Genomic DNA, 21,798 nt, shown 5'->3' on the forward strand with positions numbered 1-21,798 from the left:
GGAACACCACCAGATATCAGGGAACACCACCAGATATCAGGGAACACCACCAGATATCAGAGAACACCACCAGATATCAGGGAACACCACCAGATATCAGAGAACACCACCAGATATCAGGGAACACCACCAGATATCAGGGAACACCACCAGATATCAGGGAACACCACCAGATATCAGGGAACACCACCAGATATCAGGGAACACCACCAGATATCAGAGAACACCACCAGGTATCAGGGAACACCACCAGGTATCAGGGAACACCACCAGATTTCAGGGAACACCAGATATCAAGTAAAAACACGATAGAAAAAAAAAACATAAAAAAAACACCAGATATCAGTGAGAAGCTGCATATACAGAAAAACATCGGATATCAAGAGGAAAAACACTTATGTAAAAACACCAGATATATAAAAAACACCATACATGTAAAAAAAAAACACCATACATCATTTAAAAACATCAGATATGAAAAACACCAAATATGTAATAAAACACAGGATATATAACATCAGATATGGAAAAACACCAGAAATCAAGGAAAAAACACCAGATGTGTGGTAAAACGCCAACGAGGAACGGCCGGAGAATTTTTCCCGGGACACCAGCATAGTTTCCAGGGCAGTGGGAGTCTTCCAGGGATGTTGTAGCGGCGAAATTTCCTTGCAGGGTGTAGTCTTGGAGATCGCCTCCTGGAGGTTGTAGTCTTGGAGATCGCCTCCTGGAGGTTGTAGTCTTGGAGATCGCCTCCTGGAGGTTGTAGTCTTGGAGATCGCCTCCTGGAGGTTGTAGTCTTGGAGATCGCCTCCTGGAGGTTGTAGTCTTGGAGATCGCCTCCTGGAGGTTGTAGTCTTGGAGATCGCCTCCTGGAGGTTGTAGTCTTGGAGATCGCCTCCTGGAGGTTGTAGGCTTGGAGATCGCCTCCTGGAGGTTGTAGTCTTGGAGATCGCCTCCTGGAGGTTGTAGTCTTGGAGATCGCCTCCTGGAGGTTGTAGGCTTGGAGATCGCCTCCTGGAGGTTGTAGTCTTGGAGATCGCCTCCTGGAGGTTGTAGTCTGGGAGATCGCCTCCTGAAGGTTGTAGTCTTGGAGATCGCCTCCTGGAAGTTATAGTCTTGGAGATCGCCTTCTGGAGGTTGTAGTCTGGGAGATCGCCTCCTGGAGGTTGTAGTCTTGGAGATCGCCTCCTGGAGGTTGTAGGCTTGGAGATCGCCTCCTGGAGGTTGTAGTCTTGGAGATCGCCTCCTGGAGGTTGTAGGCTTGGAGATCGCCTCCTGGAGGTTGTAGTCTTGGAGATCGCCTCCTGGAGGTTGTAGGCTTGGAGATCGCCTCCTGGAGGTTGTAGTCTTGGAGATCGCCTCCTGGACGTTGTAGTCTGGGAGATCGCCTCCTGGAGGTTGTAGTCTTGGAGATCGCCTCCTGGAGGTTATAGTCTTGGAGATCGCCTCCTGGAGGTTGTAGGCTTGGAGATCGCCTCCTGGAGGTTGTAGTCTTGGAGATCGCCTCCTGGAGGTTGTAGTCTTGGAGATCGCCTCCTGGAGGTTGTAGTCTGGGAGATCGCCTCCTGGAGGTTGTAGTCTGGGAGATCGCATATTGGAAGTTGTAGTCTGGGAGATCGCATCCTGGAGGTTGTAGTCTGGGAGATCGCATCCTGGAGGTTGTAGTCTGGGAGATCGCATCCTGGAGGTTGTAGTCTGGGAGATCGCCTCATGGAGGTTGTAGTCTGGGAGATCGAATCCTGGAAGTTGTAGTCTGGGAGATCGCCTCCTGGAGGTTGTAGTCTGGGAGATCGCCTCATGGAGGTTGTAGTCTGGGAGATCGCATCCTGGAGGTTGAAGTCTGGGAGATCGCCTCCTGGAAGTTGAAGTCTGGGAGATCGCATCCTGGAAGTTGTAGTCTGGGAGATCGCCTCATGGAGGTTGAAGTCTGGGAGATCGCATCCTGGAAGTTGTAGTCTTGGAGATCGCCTCATGGAGGTTGTAGTCTGGGAGATCGCATCCTGGAAGTTGTAGTCTTGGAGATCGCCTCCTGGAGGTTGAAGTCTGGGAGATCGCATCCTGGAAGTTGTAGTCTGGGAGATCGCCTCATGGAGGTTGAAGTCTGGGAGATCGCATCCTGGAAGTTGTAGTCTTGGAGATCGCCTCATGGAGGTTGTAGTCTGGGAGATCACATCCTGGAAGTTGTAGTCTGGGAGATCGCCTCATGGAGGTTGTAGTCTGGGAGATCGCGTCCTGGAAGTTGTAGTCTGGGAGATCGCCTCATGGAGGTTGTAGTCTGGGAGATCGCGTCCTGGAAGTTGTAGTCTTGGAGATCGCCTCCTGGAGGTTGAAGTCTGGGAGATCGCATCCTGGAAGTTGTAGTCTGGGAGATCGCCTCATGGAGGTTGAAGTCTGGGAGATCGCATCCTGGAAGTTGTAGTCTTGGAGATCGCCTCATGGAGGTTGTAGTCTGGGAGATCACATCCTGGAAGTTGTAGTCTGGGAGATCGCCTCATGGAGGTTGTAGTCTGGGAGATCGCGTCCTGGAAGTTGTAGTCTGGGAGATCGCCTCATGGAGGTTGTAGTCTGGGAGATCGCGTCCTGGAAGTTGTAGTCTGGGAGATCGCCTCGTGGAGGTTGTAGTCTGGGAGATCGCATACTGAAAGTTGTAGTCTGGGAGATCGCATACTGGAGGTTGTAGTCTGGGAGATCGCATACTGGAGGTTGTAGTCGGGGAGATCGCATACTGGAGGTTGTAGTCTGGGAGATCATATACTGGAGGTTGTAGTCTGGGAGATCATATACTGGAGGTTGTAGTCTGGGAGATCACATACTGGAGGTTGTAGTCTGGGAGATCACATACTGGAGGTTGTAGTCTGGGAGATCACATACTGGAGGTTGTAGTCTGGGAGATCACATACTGGAGGTTGTAGTCTGGGAGATCACATACTGGAGGTTGTAGTCTGGGAGATCACATACTGGAGGTTGTAGTCTGGAAGATCACATACTGGAGGTTGTAGTCTGGGAGATCACATACTGGAGGTTGTAGTCTGGGAGATCACATACTGGAGGTTGTAGTCTGGGAGATCACATACTGGAGGTTGTAGTCTGGGAGATCACATACTGGAGGTTGTAGTCTGGGAGATCACATACTGGAGGTTGTAGTCTGGGAGATCACATACTGGAGGTTGTAGTCTGGGAGATCACATACTGGAGGTCGTAGTCTGGAAGATCCCTTGCAGCTCATAGTCTTGGAGGATCTTCTTGGAGATCGGAGTATAAGAGGTTGCAGCGGTAAGTGGATGCTTAACAACCACCATGGTCACCCATCCAACAGCTCTCCACTACCACCATCGTTAAACAGTCTTCAGCAATAGAAGTGTCCTGAAAGCGACCATAACAGCAGCTACCAATACGATAAAATTGAAAGGGAACACGTACAATGTGGCCAAAATCCTGACTAAGTGATCAATACCAAACAGTGGTATAGGCCTTAGATGATACCACGGTACCCAAAGAAGCACTACAGTAGGCCTACTGGCTCGCTCCTGGCAGACCATAATCCAACTCGTGTGTATAATATATATAAGTCGTGCCGAATACGTAAAATTAGTCAATTAGCAAGAACTCGTTTAAAATAAGTCGTTTCTAAAAATTTCTTTTATACATTTAAAGATATATATTTTTCATTTATGTTAATGTAAAAATTTTGTACCAAAGAGCCTTAGAAAATTTACCTGACCTCATTATAACAAGCGCAATTTAATTTAGCCTAACCCAATATATTTTAGATAAATTTTCAATATTTTAATAATAAACAAACACAGTGAAACATTTTTTTTTCCTTAGGTTCAAAATGATTATTGCGAAATTATTGCATACACAAATTTTTACTTGTCTTATTCGGCAAGAAGAGCTTTGCTATTTAATCTAAAATCGCAAGTTTTACGACCTAAGAAACAAAAAAAGCAATAAAAACAAAAATAAATCAGAACAAAAATTATAAAAACAAACAAAAATAAAAAAAAAGTAAGAAAAGCAAGAACAAGAATTTAAAAAAACAAAAACATTAACAAAAACAAAAGATAGCAAAAGAAAAAATAAATAAAAAAAATTGGCAGACACAAATAAATAATTATAAGAGTAAGAAATGTTATTAAACCGATTTTTTTTGTAAATAATTAATAAAAAAAAAGCATATTTCTGAATATCTTTTTTTGGGGGACGAAAATTTTGCTCCTTATTCAATAAACTTTTTTCAAATAATTTCGATAAATTTATTCTTATTGATCAGGGAACTTTATTCCCATTGATCAGGGAACTTTATTCCCATTGATCAGGGAACTTTATTCCCATTGATCAGGGAACTTTATTCCCATTGATCAGGTAACTTTATTCCCATTGATCAGGTAACTTTATTCCCATTGATCAGGTAACTTTATTCCCATTGATCAGGGAACTTTATTCCCATTGATCAGGTAACTTTAACAGGGAACTTTATTCCCATTGATCAGGTAACTTTATTCCCATTGATCAGGTAACTTTATTCCCATTGATCAGGTAACTTTATTCCCATTGATCAGGGAACTTTATTCCCATTGATCAGGGAACTTTATTCCCATTGATCAGGGAACTTTATTCCCATTGATCAGGTAACTTTATTCCCATTGATCAGGTAACTTTATTCCCATTGATCAGGTAACTTTATTCCCATTGATCAGGTAACTTTATTCCCATTGATCAGGGAACTTTATTCCCATTGATCAGGTAACTTTATTCCCATTGATCAGGTAACTTTATTCCCATTGATCAGGTAACTTTATTCCCATTGATCAGGGAACTTTATTCCCATTGATCAGGGAACTTTATTCCCATTGATCAGGGAACTTTATTCCCATTGATCAGGGAACTTTATTCCCATTGATCAGGGAACTTTATTCCCATTGATCAGGGAACTTTATTCCCATTGATCAGGGAACTTTATTCCCATTGATCAGGGAACTTTATTCCCATTGATCAGGGAACTTTATTCCCATTGATCAGGGAACTTTATTCCCATTGATCAGGGAACTTTATTCCCATTGATCAGGGAACTTTATTCCCATTGATCAGGGAACTTTATTCCCATTGATCAGGGAACTTTATTCCCATTGATCAGGGAACTTTATTCCCATTGATCAGGGAACTTTATTCCCATTGATCAGGGAACTTTATTCCCATTGATCAGGGAACTTTATTCCCATTGATCAGGGAACTTTATTCCCATTGATCAGGGAACTTTATTCCCATTGATCAGGTAACTTTATTCCCATTGATCAGGTAACTTTATTCCCATTGATCAGGGAACTTTATTCCCATTGATCAGGTAACTTTATTCCCAATGATCAGGGAACTTTATTCCCAATGATCAGGAAACTTTATTCCCACTGATCAGGGAACTTTATTTCCATTGATCAGGAAACTTTATTCCCATTGATTAGGGAACTTTATTCCCAATGATTAGGGAACTTTATTCCCAATAATTAGGGAACTTTATTCCCATTGATCATGGAACTTTATTCCCATTGATCAGGGAACTTTATTCCCATTGATCAGGAAACTTTATTCCCATTGATCAGGGAACTTTATTCCCATTGATCAGGGAAATTTATTCCCAATAATCGGGAACTTTATTCCCATTGATCATGAAACTTTATTCCCAGTGACCAGGGAACTTTATTCCCAATGATCAGGGAACTTTATTCCCATTGATCAGGGAGCTTTATTCCCATTGATCAGGGAACTTTATTCCCAATGATCAGGGAACTTTATTCCCATTGATCAGGGAACTTTATTCCCAATGATCAGGGAACTTTATTCCCATTGATCAGAGAACTTTATTCCCATTGATTAGGGAACTTTATTCCCATTGATCAGGCAACTTTATTCCCATTGATCAGGAAACTTTATTCCCATTTATCAGGAAACTTTATTCCCATTGATCAGGGAACTTTATTCCCATTGATCAGGGAACTTTATTCCCATTGATCAGGGAACTTTATTCCCATTGATCAGGGAACTTTATTCCCATTGATCAGGGAACTTTATTCCCATTGATCAGGGAACTTTATTCCCATTGATCAGGGAACTTTATTCCCATTGATCAGGGAACTTTATTCCCAATGATCAGGGAACTTTATTCCCACTAATCAGAAAACTATTTCCGTACACAGTCATCGGCTAAATCTCTACCAACTTTAAATTTCACAGTTCGATTCTAAACCGAACGGAATCCATTTTCTGATGTTAAATAAACCGAACGAGCTTTCAAATTCATTAGGTTTAGTGGTGAAAAGCAGTATCCCGTTTTTATAAACCAGGCACCAATATACATTGCAACAATAGGCAGTGCAACAATGTACATTGAGCCAGAGAACCAGGGAAGAAGTGTAGAGAGCACCAGTGACCTCGTACAGGTGTACGTAGTATCAATGTACCTGGCACAGGTGCACGTAGTATCAATGTACCTAGCACAGGTGCACGTTGTATCAATGTACCTGTCACAGGTGTACGTAGTATCAATGTACCTAGCATCAGGGTACCTTGCATTAGGGTACCTAACACCAACGTACCTAACATTAGGGTAGGTAGCATCCATGTATCTAGCACCAAGGTACCTAGCATCAAGGTACCTAGCATCAAGGTACCTAACACTAAAGTACCTAGTATATATGTGCCTGGCATCTACGTATCTATCATCAAAGTAACTAGCATCTAGGTACCTAGCATCAGGGTTCCCAGCATCAAGGTACCTAGCATCAAGGTACCTAGCATCAAGGTACCTAGTATACATGTATCTAGCGTCTACGTTCCTTGCTCAGTAATATAAACTGATACCCAGCACAGGTACACCAGTAGCAGCTTAGTGACTGATACCCAGAGCAAATACACCAATAGCAGCTTAGTGACTGATACCCAAGACAAATACACCAATAGCATCTAAGTGACTGATACCAGCATAGGTACACCAGTAGCAGCTTACTGACTCATACCCAGCACAGGCACACCAGTAGCAGCTTAGTGACTGATACCCAGCACAGGTACACCAGTAGCAGCTTAGTGACTGATACCCAGCACAGGCACACCAGTAGCAGCTTAGTGACTGATACCCAGCACAGGTACACCAGTAGCAGCTTAGTGACTGATACCCAGCACAGGCACACCAGTAGCAGCTTAGTGACTGATACCCAGCACAGGTACACCAGTAGCAGCTTAGTGACTGATACCCAGCACAGGCACACCAGTAGCAGCTTAGTGACTGATACCCAGCACAGGTACACCAGTAGCAGCTTAGTGACTGATACCCAGAGCAAATACACCAATAGCAGCTTAGTGACTGATACCCAAGACAAATACACCAATAGCATCTAAGTGACTGATACCAGCATAGGTACACCAGTAGCAGCTTACTGACTGATGCCAAGGAAAAGTACACCAGTAGCAGCTTAGTGACTCATACCCAGCACAGGCACACCAGTAGCAGCTTAGTGACTGATACCCAGCACAGGTACACCAGTAGCAGCTTAGTGACTGATACCCAGCACAGGCACACCAGTAGCAGCTTAGTGACTGATACCCAGCACAGGCACACCAGTAGCAGCTTAGTGACTGATACCCAGCACAGGTACACCAGTAGCAGCTTAGTGACTGATACCCAGCACAGGTACACCAGTAGCAGCTTAGTGACTGATACCCAGCACAGGCACACCAATAGCAGCTTAGTGACTGATACCCAGCACAGGTACACCAGTAGCAGCATAGTGACTGATACCCAGCACAGGCACACCAGTAGCAACTTAGTGACTGATACCCAGCACAGGCACACCAGTAGCAGCTTAGTGGCTGATACCCAGCACAGGTACACCAGTAGCAGCTTAGTGACTGATACCCAGCACAGGTACACCAGTAGCAGCTTAGTGACTGATAACCAGCACAGGCACACCAGTAGCAGCTTAGTGACTGATACCCAGCACAGGTACACCAGTAGCAGCTTAGTGACTGATACCCAGCACAGGTACACCAGTAGCAGCTTAGTGACTGATACCCAGTACAGGCACACCAGTAGCATCTTAGTGACTGATACCCAGCACAGGCACACCAGTAGCAGCTTAGTGACTGATACCCAGCACAGGTACACCAGTAGCAGCTTAGTGACTGATACCCAGCACAGGCACACCAGTAGCAGCTTAGTGACTGATACCCAGCACAGGCACACCAGTAGCATTAGTGACTGATACCCAGAACATGTACTAGAGCTGATACCTTATCACTTATCGTTTCTTCTCACAAAAGACTTGTGGGCTCTTTACTGACCAACAAAACATACCCCTCATCCCCTACCGCCAGACAAGCAGCATAAGCATGCATCATCTAAACGAAATAATAAAAACAGGAATTTCTGTCGACTACAGGGGCATACGTTATCCACGGTCTTTTTCCCAGCAAGAGTTGGCCAATCGTTGATCAGGAAGTATCATTGTTCGCAGACAATGGTCCGATGTGAGGCCCTGCTCGAGCTTCCGGCTACATCCGCTCACCATTGATGTTTGCTTAATAAGAAAATATCCCTCTGGAGAAGTGAAAGGCCTTCCTTTGTGTGTAGATTCCCCAATTTCCTTTCGGAATGAAGCCGTATTTCTTGCTGATTACCTTCCTCTTAAAAAATTGGTTACCACCTTTCTTTATCCTACAAAACTTGTTTTTTTGTAGTTTCTTGGGTAATAACAATATTCATATATTACTGCACACACACACGCGCACACACACACACACACACACACACACACACACGGGATTAAATCAGGTATGTCAGAGAAAGATGTAAATGCGATTAAATCAAAGAAATCAAATGGAATTTAATCGGTTGTATCAAAGAAAACTAAAGCTAAAGATGGGAGTATCAGAAATATACAAGAATCAAGTACGGAAGGAAAAGAGGAAGTATGGGTGTTCAAATTAAAGAATTATGGGAAATAGAATAAGGATGGGATGTGAGAAGTGAGTTATAGTGTTTATGCACCTGGAGAAGAGAGCTGTGTAGAGAACACACATTCTGAAGCTGTTAAGCCAATGGTTCCCAAACTGGGGGTAAATTACCCCCTGGGGGTAATTTAACCATTTTTGGGGGGTAATGGAGGGGTGACAGAAAAAAAGTTATGAATTCTGAAAATCAAGAAAACAATGCGGTACCCGGTATGAGGATTATTGTTAACTTTGTCTTAGTATATAAAGTTGTAAAGTAAACCTATTATAAGTAAGTAATAAAGTTAAACCAAATAACAATAAACATCAAAAACTAATATACAGTATTAGAAAAGAAGAAATATATAGCTAAGTGTGTGGAAACCCAAAAGTATTTTGACAAGTATGCTTCAGGACAAAAGTCACTCAGTAGCCCAGAACGACCTGTCCAGTACGCGTCACTCACTTCCTGAGGCTGCCTCTATTTCACACTGTCAGTTTATCTGTGAGCATCAGCCGAGGTAGACATAAGCTGGTATGTATGTGTACTGCCCTGTGCAGTATATAGTTAGTATTTACAAACTGTTACTGTGAATTTGTAGCTATTATCAATTTTATATATGTATGTGTGGTTCTTACGTTTTCAATGGTTTTGCTAGGATTAGCAGAGTATGCGAGGCTGTATACGTTCACGTTTAGCCATATATATCAATAATAACAACATTTTGTGAAAGGGGTAACATGCTTTATGTGGCATGTTAAATTGGGTAACAAGCTGAAAAAGTTTGGGAACCACTGTGTTAAGCAAATGCTCAGGGAGTATCAAACAAGCTGAGAAAACAATATTGAGGACCTGAAATCTAAAGTAGGAAAATCTTATAGAAAGTATATTCAGGAGGCCTGGTCACAGACCGGGCCGCGGGGGCGTTGACCCCCGGAACTCTCTCCAGGTAAACTCCAGGTAACTTTGGGGTGCCAGTAAAAAGGATAATTGGAGCTTCTAGTTGAATTAAAAATGGTAAAAAAATCTAGTAACAGGCAATATATATTTTATGTAACAGAGGAAAAGCAAGTAAACGGGGCATGACATAGAGAGTAACAAAAAGCAATGTGTCGAACAATGAATTAGTAGATTAAAGGTAGCTAGATCAGATCATTTAGTGGTAACTACACTAAAAGTAAGAGGTAGATGGGGTACAAGGAGAATATTATCAGTGGGTAAGATTGAGGTAAAGTAAATGAAGATAGGAGATAATATAAGCAACCCTTGTGAGAAAGGTGGTTAGAATACAGGTAATGAGCGGGGGTTTAAAACGGTATTAAGGTCCGTGGTTCGATCCCCGGTACGTTGAAACATTTGGATGTGTTTCCTTAAGGCACCTGTTGTCCCTGTTCACATAGCAATAAATAGGTTCCTGGTTGCTAGTCGACCGGTGTGGGTCTCGTCCTGGGACAAAATTAACCTAATTTGCCCGAAATGCTCTGCATAACAAAAGGCATTCTATTTAGTATGTCACTGATGTCAACAATGGTCTGTATAAGATGCATCATGTACTTGTAGAAGATTATTATTATTATTAATTATTATTATTATTATTATTTAAGAATGCAGTGTTAGAGTGTGCAATAGCAGTTTGCGGGTGTAAGTGATAGAGACAAAGAACGAATGGTATAATGAAGTAAAAATGGGTGATAAGGAAGGAAAAGTTAGCTTTCAAGAGGGATTTTACGATATAGAAGAGATATATGGAGGGCAGAATAAATGGAGAGTATATGAGAAGTGAGAAAATGGGTAGCATTTTATTAAATTTTTTGCTGAGAATAAGACAAAACTCTGGAGCGAAATTAATAAGCTCAGAAAGCTTTGGAACATATGGATTTAGCAGGTAAAAATAAGAGAGGAGAAATATCAGATGGGAAAGTAGAAGTACTGGAAAGATGGAGGGAATAGTCTGAGGAGTTGTTAAATGTTAAGGAAGGCAGTGACTTCTTACATTGGGCAAGGAGGTATAACATTTTGTAGGAATAAGGATTCGGATGTGATTGAGGGGGAGATGTGCGAGGAACTGGATAGAATGAAAAGGGGTAAAGCAGTAGGGATTGATGAAATTAATACAATGTTAAAAAGCACGTGAAAATATAGTTTTGGAGATGCTGTTGTATTGGTTCAATATTTGCAGGAATGAAACCAACGTACGGGCGGGGATTGAACTCGCGGAACTGAGGGGGGATGGGAAGTACCTAAAGACTGCCAGAGAACATATATAGTTCATTATCATAAGGAGAAAAGGGGACTAAACCTGTTAAATGAAGGGGTAAAGAGTATGGTAGAATTATTACTGAAAGAATTAAAGGCAAGACAGAGTAGAATTACAGAGGAGTAAAGAGGATTTAGTAAAGATAGGAGATGTGTGGACATGGTGTTTACAATAAAAAGTACTTAGTTAAAAGTAATGATCTTTTGGTTAAATTTATGGATTAAAAAAAATGATATGGTGGATACAAGTGCAAATGTAGCAAATGTTGCAGCTGTATGGAACAGGCGATACAGTATTTTCGGTCAAGGTGCACGACAAAATTTATCATAACAGTAAATCAGAACTCATATTTAAGTGCAAATGACCCTAATACTTTACGTTAAAGTGTAACCCAATGCCTACCCTTGATCCTGACCTAGAGCATATAAGGTGCATGGTCATTTTCCAAGACTTACCGAGAAAAAAAGGGTGCGCCTTATATGCCGGAAAATACAATAAGTCGCTTAAAGGCGTATAGAGCTGTTATGCGAATAGAGAGGGAAGATGAGGGGGTCAGTAGGAGAGAGGGGAATTATTATCTAGCTAAAGTATGTTTTCTAATGGGGTTGTAAAAAAAATGAACGCTGGGGTGTTGGGTGGTGGTGTGGGATTGAAAATATCGAATTAAATTTAAAATGGGCGTTGCCGAGCCATTTCCTTCGGCTAATTTGGTAGCGGATTACAGGATATCGTGTTACGATATTATTCGAATTGATAAGTCTTGATCCAAGGGAATGGAGTTACTCTCCACTTTAGTTATAAGAAAATCTTGTTGCACTTTTCATGCATTTGTGACAAGATACGGTATTCTTCGAGGAAGTCTTGTTCCAAGGAACTGGAGCTAATCTCCACGACCTAGGATCAAATCCGAATAACTACCGTGAATAAAAGAGCTTTATTGATTAATAAAAGCTCTACACAGAGCGAAACGTCGATCGAATAAAAGCTACTTCACCAGCCAGTCATTTTTAACTAAAGGTGACAGACATTTAGATCTTGATTACCTTACGGGTTTAACGCTATCCACTGAATATAATATATTCGAAAATGCCTATTAGTATTTTTTTTTCTATTTGTTCAAGATCTTTCCTTATTAAAAAAAAGCGATAAAAGAAAAATATATTGTCGCTTGTCGAGAGAGAGAGAGAAAGAGAGAGAGAGAGAGAGAGAGAGAGAGAGAGAGAGAGAGAGAGAGAGAGAGAGAGAGAGAGAGAGAGAGAGAGAGAGAGAGAGAGAGAGGGAGAGAGAATAAAGTTAGGAATCTTTAACCTAACGTCGTAAAACCATGTGTAAGACAGAATAATGAGGAGCTGAGTCAACTTAGTTTAATATCTTCCTCAGCACAGAATTTCCCGTAAAGACATCGAGGAATATTTCAGTATTCTGTCTTCCTCAGCTGGTATATACATGAGTACCTTTAAGAATATTTCTGCATATCTTTCCCAGCTATATCTTCGAGGACTCAGGGGAAATATTCTGGCATCCTATCTTTCTCAGCAGGAATATACTCATGGAGAAGAATATTCCAACTTACCGTCCACCTCAGCGCAGAGTTCCCCCCATGAACCTCCAGAAAATATTCGAAAAGTGGACATATCTGCGACGACCCTCTCAGTTGAAGGCAGAAGGGAGTCTAGACCATAAAAGCAATAAAGAAAATTCGTCTTGGTGGGCAGGAACACTGAGATTGAGCCCCGAGGCGCTCTTATCTTCACTTCAAGGTGCCAGTAAATGCTCCACTCCAAGAAAGATGGTCCCCCACACCTCTAACTTTTACCACAGACAATAAGACATTTATTAGTATACATGCTTTACTGTAATATACTTTTTAGGGTTTACTCCATAGTAATACTATTAATTATCAGTTTTCATTTATATTTCATTCATTCATAGTAGTTTATTTTATTAGTTAATGGTTTAATAGTTTTAAAACCTATCAACTAAATGACGGTGTTTATGCCTAAATGTAATTCTTCTTCTTAATAATAATAATAATAATAATAATAATAATAATAATAATAATAATAATAATATTATTATTATTATTATTGGTCAAGCTTACATCAAAGTATTTTAAATCTGGTATGTATAGCCTTTTTTTATAATAATTATTATAATTGTTGATGGGTTAAGTATAAATCTCTTAAGAGTCGAACAGTATTGAGCGAAATCGAGGGGTATCAGATTTCAACCGAGGGGAAAGGGTGGTAACTCACATTCCTTGACTAAAGAGCTTTAAATTTAAGGCCTCTGCAAAGAAGCCTTCGCCAGAATACTCAAAAAGAATATGACGTATATATAACCCCCCAACAAATATTCATATTTTTATAGATATTCCCTATTGCATTTCTAACTTCTAAGAAATGTTATGTCTAAACTGGTGGTATTTTTCTAGCTCTTTTTCCTCGTGCTCTTCTCTGGACACAGTGTACATACAGTGAGAGACTTGTATCTCACAAGGAATAATCACGGAGATGAGATGAGATGAGATGAGACAGCTGGATGCTTAGAAGGAAGCTGTCTACTGAAAACTGATTCTGAGTAAAGAGGACTATCACGTATTATAAGAATCAAGGAGAGCAAAGCAGATGGCTCTCTCCCTACCCTCCACTCCCTCCGGTCACTGCCTGCATGAAAACAGGAGGAAAAAATTCCATTCCCTAACGGTAAAACGACATAAAATTTACAGGAGGGATGGGACTTGATAGAAGTCGTGGACTACAACAACTACTAAATTCTCACTATTTCTGTCAAAGTGTTGTTGCTACACTACCTACCACTCACAGAGCTGTATATACCAGTGGTTTTTCTTCAGGTTACCACTAGTTAAGCTATGACTTTCACAACCCTCTACTATTACTACTACTACTACTACTATATTATTATTACTATTAATACTTGTACTGCTATTACCACTACTATTACTACTATTACCACTACTACTATTACTATTACTACTACTTCTTCTTACTCCATTGTACCAACATCTAATGTTGGTTACTGCTGTCTACTTCCAACTTAAATAACTTACAACTGTTACCTCATTGTCAGCTGTTCGTGCTGACACAAACATCAGGAATCTGCTGACTTCAACTTGCCCCATTTACTTATTGTATATACCGGCCCATGAAGGTTTGGTGTGAGTTGAGTGATTGGTTGAGTGAACTACTGAGTGTGTTAGATAACATGTCGATACTATCCTTTATCATGCCTGTGCCTCAATGGTCACTGTATTTCAATATCTGGTTTTCTGACGTTTTAAACAATATTGACTGACAGAGAGAGAGAGAAAGAGAGAGAGAGAGAGAGAGAGAGAGAGAGAGAGAGAGAGAGAGAGAGAGTATGTGCACGCGTGCGTGTGTTTCAGACCTTATGTACACCTACTGTTCAACTTACATATGTATATTTATTCCACTGTTAGTTTGAAACATTTGGAGGTCGGATGTTTGAGCCAAAGTAATACATAAATATTAGTTATATGTTATGGATATATTGTATTTACTTATTTCTTCCTTTCAGCATAACTCGAGTCCTGGAGGTGGGAAGTACAGTAACTGCACTCTGAAAAAGGCATGGGGAATATTGCAATTTGGAGGAGCATCTGAGCTGTAAATTTTGGCCCGTCTGTGGCAAGAGTGATGGAGTGAACGATGGTGATTTTTTTTTTATCACCCTAAGTTGATGGTAAATAAAATTACTGGAGTACCAGTGTTTATGATAAAAACGCATCGAGGATCTGAGGCCATAAATGCGTACATCTCTTCCTCCGTAAGCCATGCGTGGCCTAAGAGGCGACTAAAAAGCCGGGAGCAAGGGGCTAGTAACCCCTTCTCCTGTATATATTACTACATGTAAAAAGACTCGCTTTTCTTCATAGGTTCTCCTGCCTCGGTGGGATACGACCGGCGTGTTAAAAACAAAATTTCCGAATGCTCATCCATACAGATTTGCATCATTTCAAGACGTTGATTGGCTAATACATTATGAACTTTATGATGTCATAATTTTCCATACTCTTTATTGGCTGTTACTCACTATAACGACCGTGACATTGTTCTAGGCAGGTTGTCCCTCTTCCAGGGAATCAGTCATCTGGGATATAAAATAAACATGATCAGATAATCAACGATTTTAAAACAAATGTTTGATCTTACCAAAGAATTCTCCTTTAAAATGGTATAAAATACCGACAGGTTGTTAGGTAAGACACATATGCAACAGGTATCTTTATTATGAAACGTTTCGCCTACACAGTAGGCTTCTTCAGTCAAGTACAGAAAAGTCGATAGAAGCAGAAGATACTTGAAGACGATGTAATCAGTCCATCACCCTTAAAGTTTTGAGGTGGTCAGTCCCTCAGTCTGGAGAAGAGCATTGTTCCATAGTATGAAACAATATGGAGAAGCCTACTGTGTAGGCGAAACGTTTCATAATAAAGATACCTAACTGTTGCATATGTGTCTTACCTAACAATTCTCCTTTAGTTTATAATTGTAATAAGCCATGAATGAGTAAAATCGTAGTAGTTACGAAGGTATGAAGGCTTAAAAGTAACCTATTTCTTTAAGTTCTTATGCAGCCTCTCCTCACTTAACGACGGAGTTCCGTTCCTAATACCACGTCGGTAAATGAATTTGTCACTAAACAAGGAGCATACTGTCATGGTAGTGGGTTTATGTCAACCATCTTTGATATTTTTTAATGTCACTTTTGCACCGTTCAAAACATTTTTAGCATATTTTTAAATGTTTATACAGTAGTGTACTCTATATTGCAATAAACAGAATTGAGGAAATCAGCTCTAATATACATTATTTAGGTATGTACACTGGTAAGAGAGTCCATCGTAAGTCACATTCGTCGGTAAACGAGTACGTCGCTAAGTGAGGAGAGACTGTAGTAGGATAATTAATACTAAGGAAATAGGGATTTTCTGGATCTCACAATACCCTGCACACAACATGATTTATTTCATAATGCTTATACCTATGGACCAGACCTATTTTCTCTGATGTAGGCCTTTTACAGGCCAATCAGAACCAATCTGAAGGGCCTTGAATTCTGTCGCACATGTACATCAAAAGTATTTTCTAAGTCAACTTAGATATACTTGATCAGCAGATTGAGGGGTCAGCAGTTACTTGTTTTCTGTAAATTTCTGCTGCTGTAGAGCACATAAGCAGTGTGTATGGGTGTGTTTGTATACCATGTAAATAACAGTTTATATGGAAGTTTATATGTATGTTACTATTTCTTCTACAGTAGTGAGCAAATTAATTGGGACAGGAGTAAATTTTGTGATTATATCGTATATCTTAACTTCGGCTTAATTATTGTAGTTTGTGTTCTTTTCATTTCAGAAGAGTTTGCTACCGACTTCTGGCAGCTATCCAGCTGTAGTGTTTTCTTGTGACTCAGGTCAGTGCTACAACAGCTGTTGTTCTGTAAGGTTATTTTTGCAAGCATACTCCGTGAGTGAATGTGACGTCGCCAAATTCTCCCCTTCAGTTCATGATTAATGCTCAGATGGATGTTACATCTAGGAAGTGTGCAAGTATTGTAGCTCTTAGAAACCATGCTGATTAGAGTATGAGACAGATCACCGAAAATTTGAGACTCGCAAAGTCAAGTGTTGGTTGAATTCTGAAGAGAGCTGACGACACTGGTGATTGTGGAGCGCTACGTCGAGGAAGATGTGGAAGAAAACGCAAGACAACACCTCACGATGACAAGGTTATCATAAACAGTGTGAAGGATCCCAAGAAAACCAGTAAAGATCTACAGAGAGATTTGGCTTCAGCTGACGTAAATGTTGATTCTTCAACTGTATGACGAAGGTTCTTTGAAGTTGGCAGAACTGCCAGAAAAAAGCAAGTAAAAAAATTTATTTTCTGCTATGAAGAAAAAACAGTGGGCACTCGATCATATGGAATGGATTATATATGAGTGGAGAAAAGTTATATTTTTAAATGAAGAGCATTTTGAAGTACATGGGTACAGATCAGTGGTAGTGAGACGGAGCAAAGGTGAACCTCTTGGGAATGGAAACAGTTAATATGGACCAAAACACCCATCTGTGAAGATTTTTTGGTGGTAGTTTTACTGCTAAAGGCCCTGGACGGCTTGTTGTTGTTGAGGGAACGATGAACAGCGACAAATACAAGGCAATCCTGGCAACTCATTTGCTTCCCTTTGCGGATACAGACTTTCCTGATAGAGAAGGCATTTCCCAGCAGGATCTTGCTCCATGCCACACTTCTAGAAAAATGCTGACATTCTTCAAAGAGAGTGAGCTAAACATTCAACATTGGCCTGGAAACTCTCCTAACCTCACCCCAACTGAGAATGTATGAACAATAACCAAAAGAAAGATCGTAAAATAGGAATGGTTAGCTATGGAGAAGAATTTGCCAAAACATATTCAACAATGGTGATTCTATGCCAAATAAATATATATAAAATGAAAATAGTCATATCTCTTATTAAATCAAATACCACTCACATCATTGTCGTGCATTTTTTCAAATAAATGTCTTATTTCACAACTAACAATTAATATGCACACTACTGTATGATTAATGCTAATTAAAGGTCCTGTAGGAAACAAGATCATATTGTTATTGACGTCTCAGACGTCAACACGGATTGACAAGACTCTCTGCAGGAGAGAGTCGTTTCCGAGAACGAATCTCCGTGGATTTCCTACTCTATTTCTGCAACATTGCAAACTCCTGATTATGTGTTGATTGCAACATGAGAAGCTTGGATCTATCATTCAGCTTCCCCTGTGGTTATTTCCCATCTTTTATCACTCGTTTGCAAATTGATAAAACTGGTCAATTAGCAAGAACTCGTTTAAAATTAAGTTTTCTAAAATTTTCTCTTATACCTTTAAAGATATTTTTTTTTCATTTAAGTTAATATAAAAATTAATTTAGCCTAATCCAACTAAATATATTGTAGATAAGTTTACAATAATTTAATAATAAACACAACGAAATATATTTTTTTCGTTAGGTTCAGAATTATCTTTGCGAAATTATTGCGGACACAAATTTACGCATGATTTAAGCCAAAATCGTAAGTTTTACCTATTCGACACGATATATATATATATATATATATATATATATATATATATATATATATATATATATATATATATATATATATATATATATATATATATATATATATGTCGTGCCGAATATGTAAAACTGGTCAGTTAGCAAGAACTCATTTAAAATTAAGTCCTTTCTGAAATTTTATCTTATACGTTTAAAGATATATTTTTTTCATTAATGTTAACGTAAATTTTTTTTAATTTTGCACCAAAAGAATCTTAGAAAACTTACCTAACCTTATCATGACAAGAGCAATTTATTTTAGCCTAACCCAACTAAATATATTTTAGATTTGTTTACAGTAATTTAATACTAAACAAACACAGTGAAATATATTTTTTTCGTTAGGTTCAGAATGATTTTGGCGAAATTATTGCATACACAAATTTTAACTTGTCCTATATGGCAAGATGAACGTTGCTATTTAAGCCAAGATCGCAAGTTCTGCCTATTCGGCACGACATATATATATATATATATATATATATATATATATATATATATATATATATATATATATATATATATATACATGCTAGGGCCAAGGATATTTTATTTTGCTAGTTAATATTGCTTAATAATTTAATTATGCTTACGTAGATGTCTACATGTATAGTGCTACATTTATTTTCCCCCCGGGAAGAAAAATTATTAAAATATTAAAATATTCCTAATATTTTTGTAATTTAAATATTGATGCCCAAGGCTTAGCTAAATCACCCATTGGGGGTCACCTGTTGTCGAGTTATTCATTTTAATAATGAAACTAATATTTAATTTGTTCGTAGAGTCTTCTGAAATTACATGATTATTTTAAAACTCTCACACACACATATACACACACACACTGGAGGACAGGAGGGTCAGGGGAGACATGATAACGACATACAAAATACTGCGTGGAATAGATAAGGTGGACAGAGACAGGATGTTCCAGAGATGGGACTCAGAAACAAGGGGTCATAATTGGAAGTTGAAGATACAGACGAGTCAAAGATATGTTAGGAAGTATTTCTTCAGCCACAGTGTTGTTAGGAAGTGGAACAATCTGGCAAGTGATGTAGTGGAGGCCGGAACCATACTTAGTTTTAAGACGAGGTATGATAAAGCTCATGGAGAGGGAGGACCCAGTAGCGGTCAGTGAAGAGGCGGGGCAGGAGCTGAGTATCGACCCCTGCAGCCACAATTAGGTGAGTTCACATAATATATATATATATATATATATATATATATATATATATATATATATATATATATATATATATATATATATCATATTCACTTGGGAATTATCATTTCTCGGGGTAGACCTATCCCACACGCAGGAGAAATGAGTTACAGAGAGGCCTAGAAGGGGAGTAGTGAAATTGTGGTCACCTGTATGTGGTTGCAGGGGTCGATTCACAGCTCCTGTCTCCGTGTGTGGGCGCGCTTACTATCTTGCTAATATTATATTCCAGCCCTCTACTACTAAGAAAATATCTGAATATTCTTACATTACTGTTTTCTCAACGTAAAAACTCTGCCTTCTGTCTCTTCCCAGTAAACCTGGTAAGGAATTCCATCTATTCATTACCATTTTCTAACATATAGTTGCTTCCCGTTTTCTATCAGCTAAGGGAGGGCATTTATAAACTTTCAGCCTTTTATCGCAACTATATTTTTTTAGAGTTCTGGGAATAATTTTTTTACAGCTCGACTTTGAAGTGTTCATATCACGTCAACATGTTTTTTAAGTGTGGGCGAAACACCGCCGCTGTATATTCTAATTTTGGGCCTAACATACCATGTAAACTGCTTTTCCATTATAACGTTTTCCCGTCTATATAATTGACGGGTATTTGGAGTTACAATTATAATAATTACTAATGGTATAATCATAAGCATGATTTTTAAAGGGGTGGAAGGGTAAGCCAGTGGAAGGCCTCGGTCAGATGACTAGAAGCTCCAGTGGCGGGTCGTCACATGACTATTGACACACCATTGTCTGTCAATTGAAAATAATCTGTAAGATGCGCAGTTTTAAGGAGAGGTACGACCTTTTCAATTACTGAAGTTTAGTGGTTGCAGAAAGAATAGAATCACAATACTGTTGGTACAACAGTTCACGAGAAACTTAGTAGAGGTACCGTATGACGCTGTTTCGGTCTATCCTATACCATTGTCAGGTCACAACTTGACACTGGTCCGTGGAGTACCGAAACGTCAAAAGGGTTCGAGCCTAAGTGCGAGTTTTTGGTGAGTATGCACTTAAGAGGTGGGCCCAGGAGCCGAGACTCGACTCACGCAGATAACTTGGCTCAGAGTCAGACAGACAGACACACCCCCCCACACCCACACAACCACCCACCCACACCCACCCACACACACACACACACACACACCTCACCCACTCACACACCCACCCACACCCCCTCACACACACACACCTCACCCACCCACACCCATCCACCCACACCCACCCACACACACACAGACACACACCTCACCCACTCACACACCCACCCACACACACCTCACCCACCCAAACACACACCCCATCCACCCACACACCTACCCACACACACCCATACACACACACTCACCCACACTCACACACCCACCCACACCTCACCTACCCACACACCCACACCTCACATACACACACCCACACTCACACACCCACACCTCACCCACCCACACACACACACCTCACCCACCCACACACCCACCCACACAACAGCACGGCCCTGAACTCACATTAACCTACATAAACACAACCACAATCCATCTTGGTCTGGAAGAGAAAATATCCCTCTTGATATGCAAATGCTCTAAGTGATAGTTCCTATTCACCACATCTTATACGTTTTTAACTCCTTTGAGTGTTTCTCAGTCTTGCTGTGTTTTCACCTTTCTCATTCTTCTGAATCTTTCTCATTCATTTAAATCTTTCTCATTCCCACAGCATTCATCTTTCTTCCACATATTTCACATCCTGTCCTCTCATTCTCTCTATTACACATTTCAGAATATTCTTTTATAGCACGCAAGGTTTGCCGTGGCTCGGCTGGTAGCGCACTAAGCTCACACACTGAACTGTCCGGGGTTTGATCCCCGGTAAGGGTGGAAACGTAGGGCATGTTTCCTTAAACCAGCTGTCCCTGTACACCTAGCAGTAAGCAGGTACCTGGGTGTCAGTCACCTTACAACTGTTATCCTTGTTCACCTGGCAGTAAGTAGGTACCTGGGTGCCAGTCACCTTACAACTGTTATCCTTGTTCACCTAGCAGTAAGTAGGTACCTGGGTGTTAACTGCTGTGGGAGGCATCCTGTAGGAGAGGCAGTATATCTTAGATAGGGATGAGCTTTGAAATAAGCTGAGGTAGGATAATAGCTCTATAAAACCGATTTCT

The sequence above is a fragment of the Cherax quadricarinatus genome, chromosome 88 (genome assembly GCF_038502225.1).
Source record: "Cherax quadricarinatus isolate ZL_2023a chromosome 88, ASM3850222v1, whole genome shotgun sequence".
Taxonomy (NCBI): Eukaryota; Metazoa; Arthropoda; class Malacostraca; order Decapoda; family Parastacidae; genus Cherax; species Cherax quadricarinatus.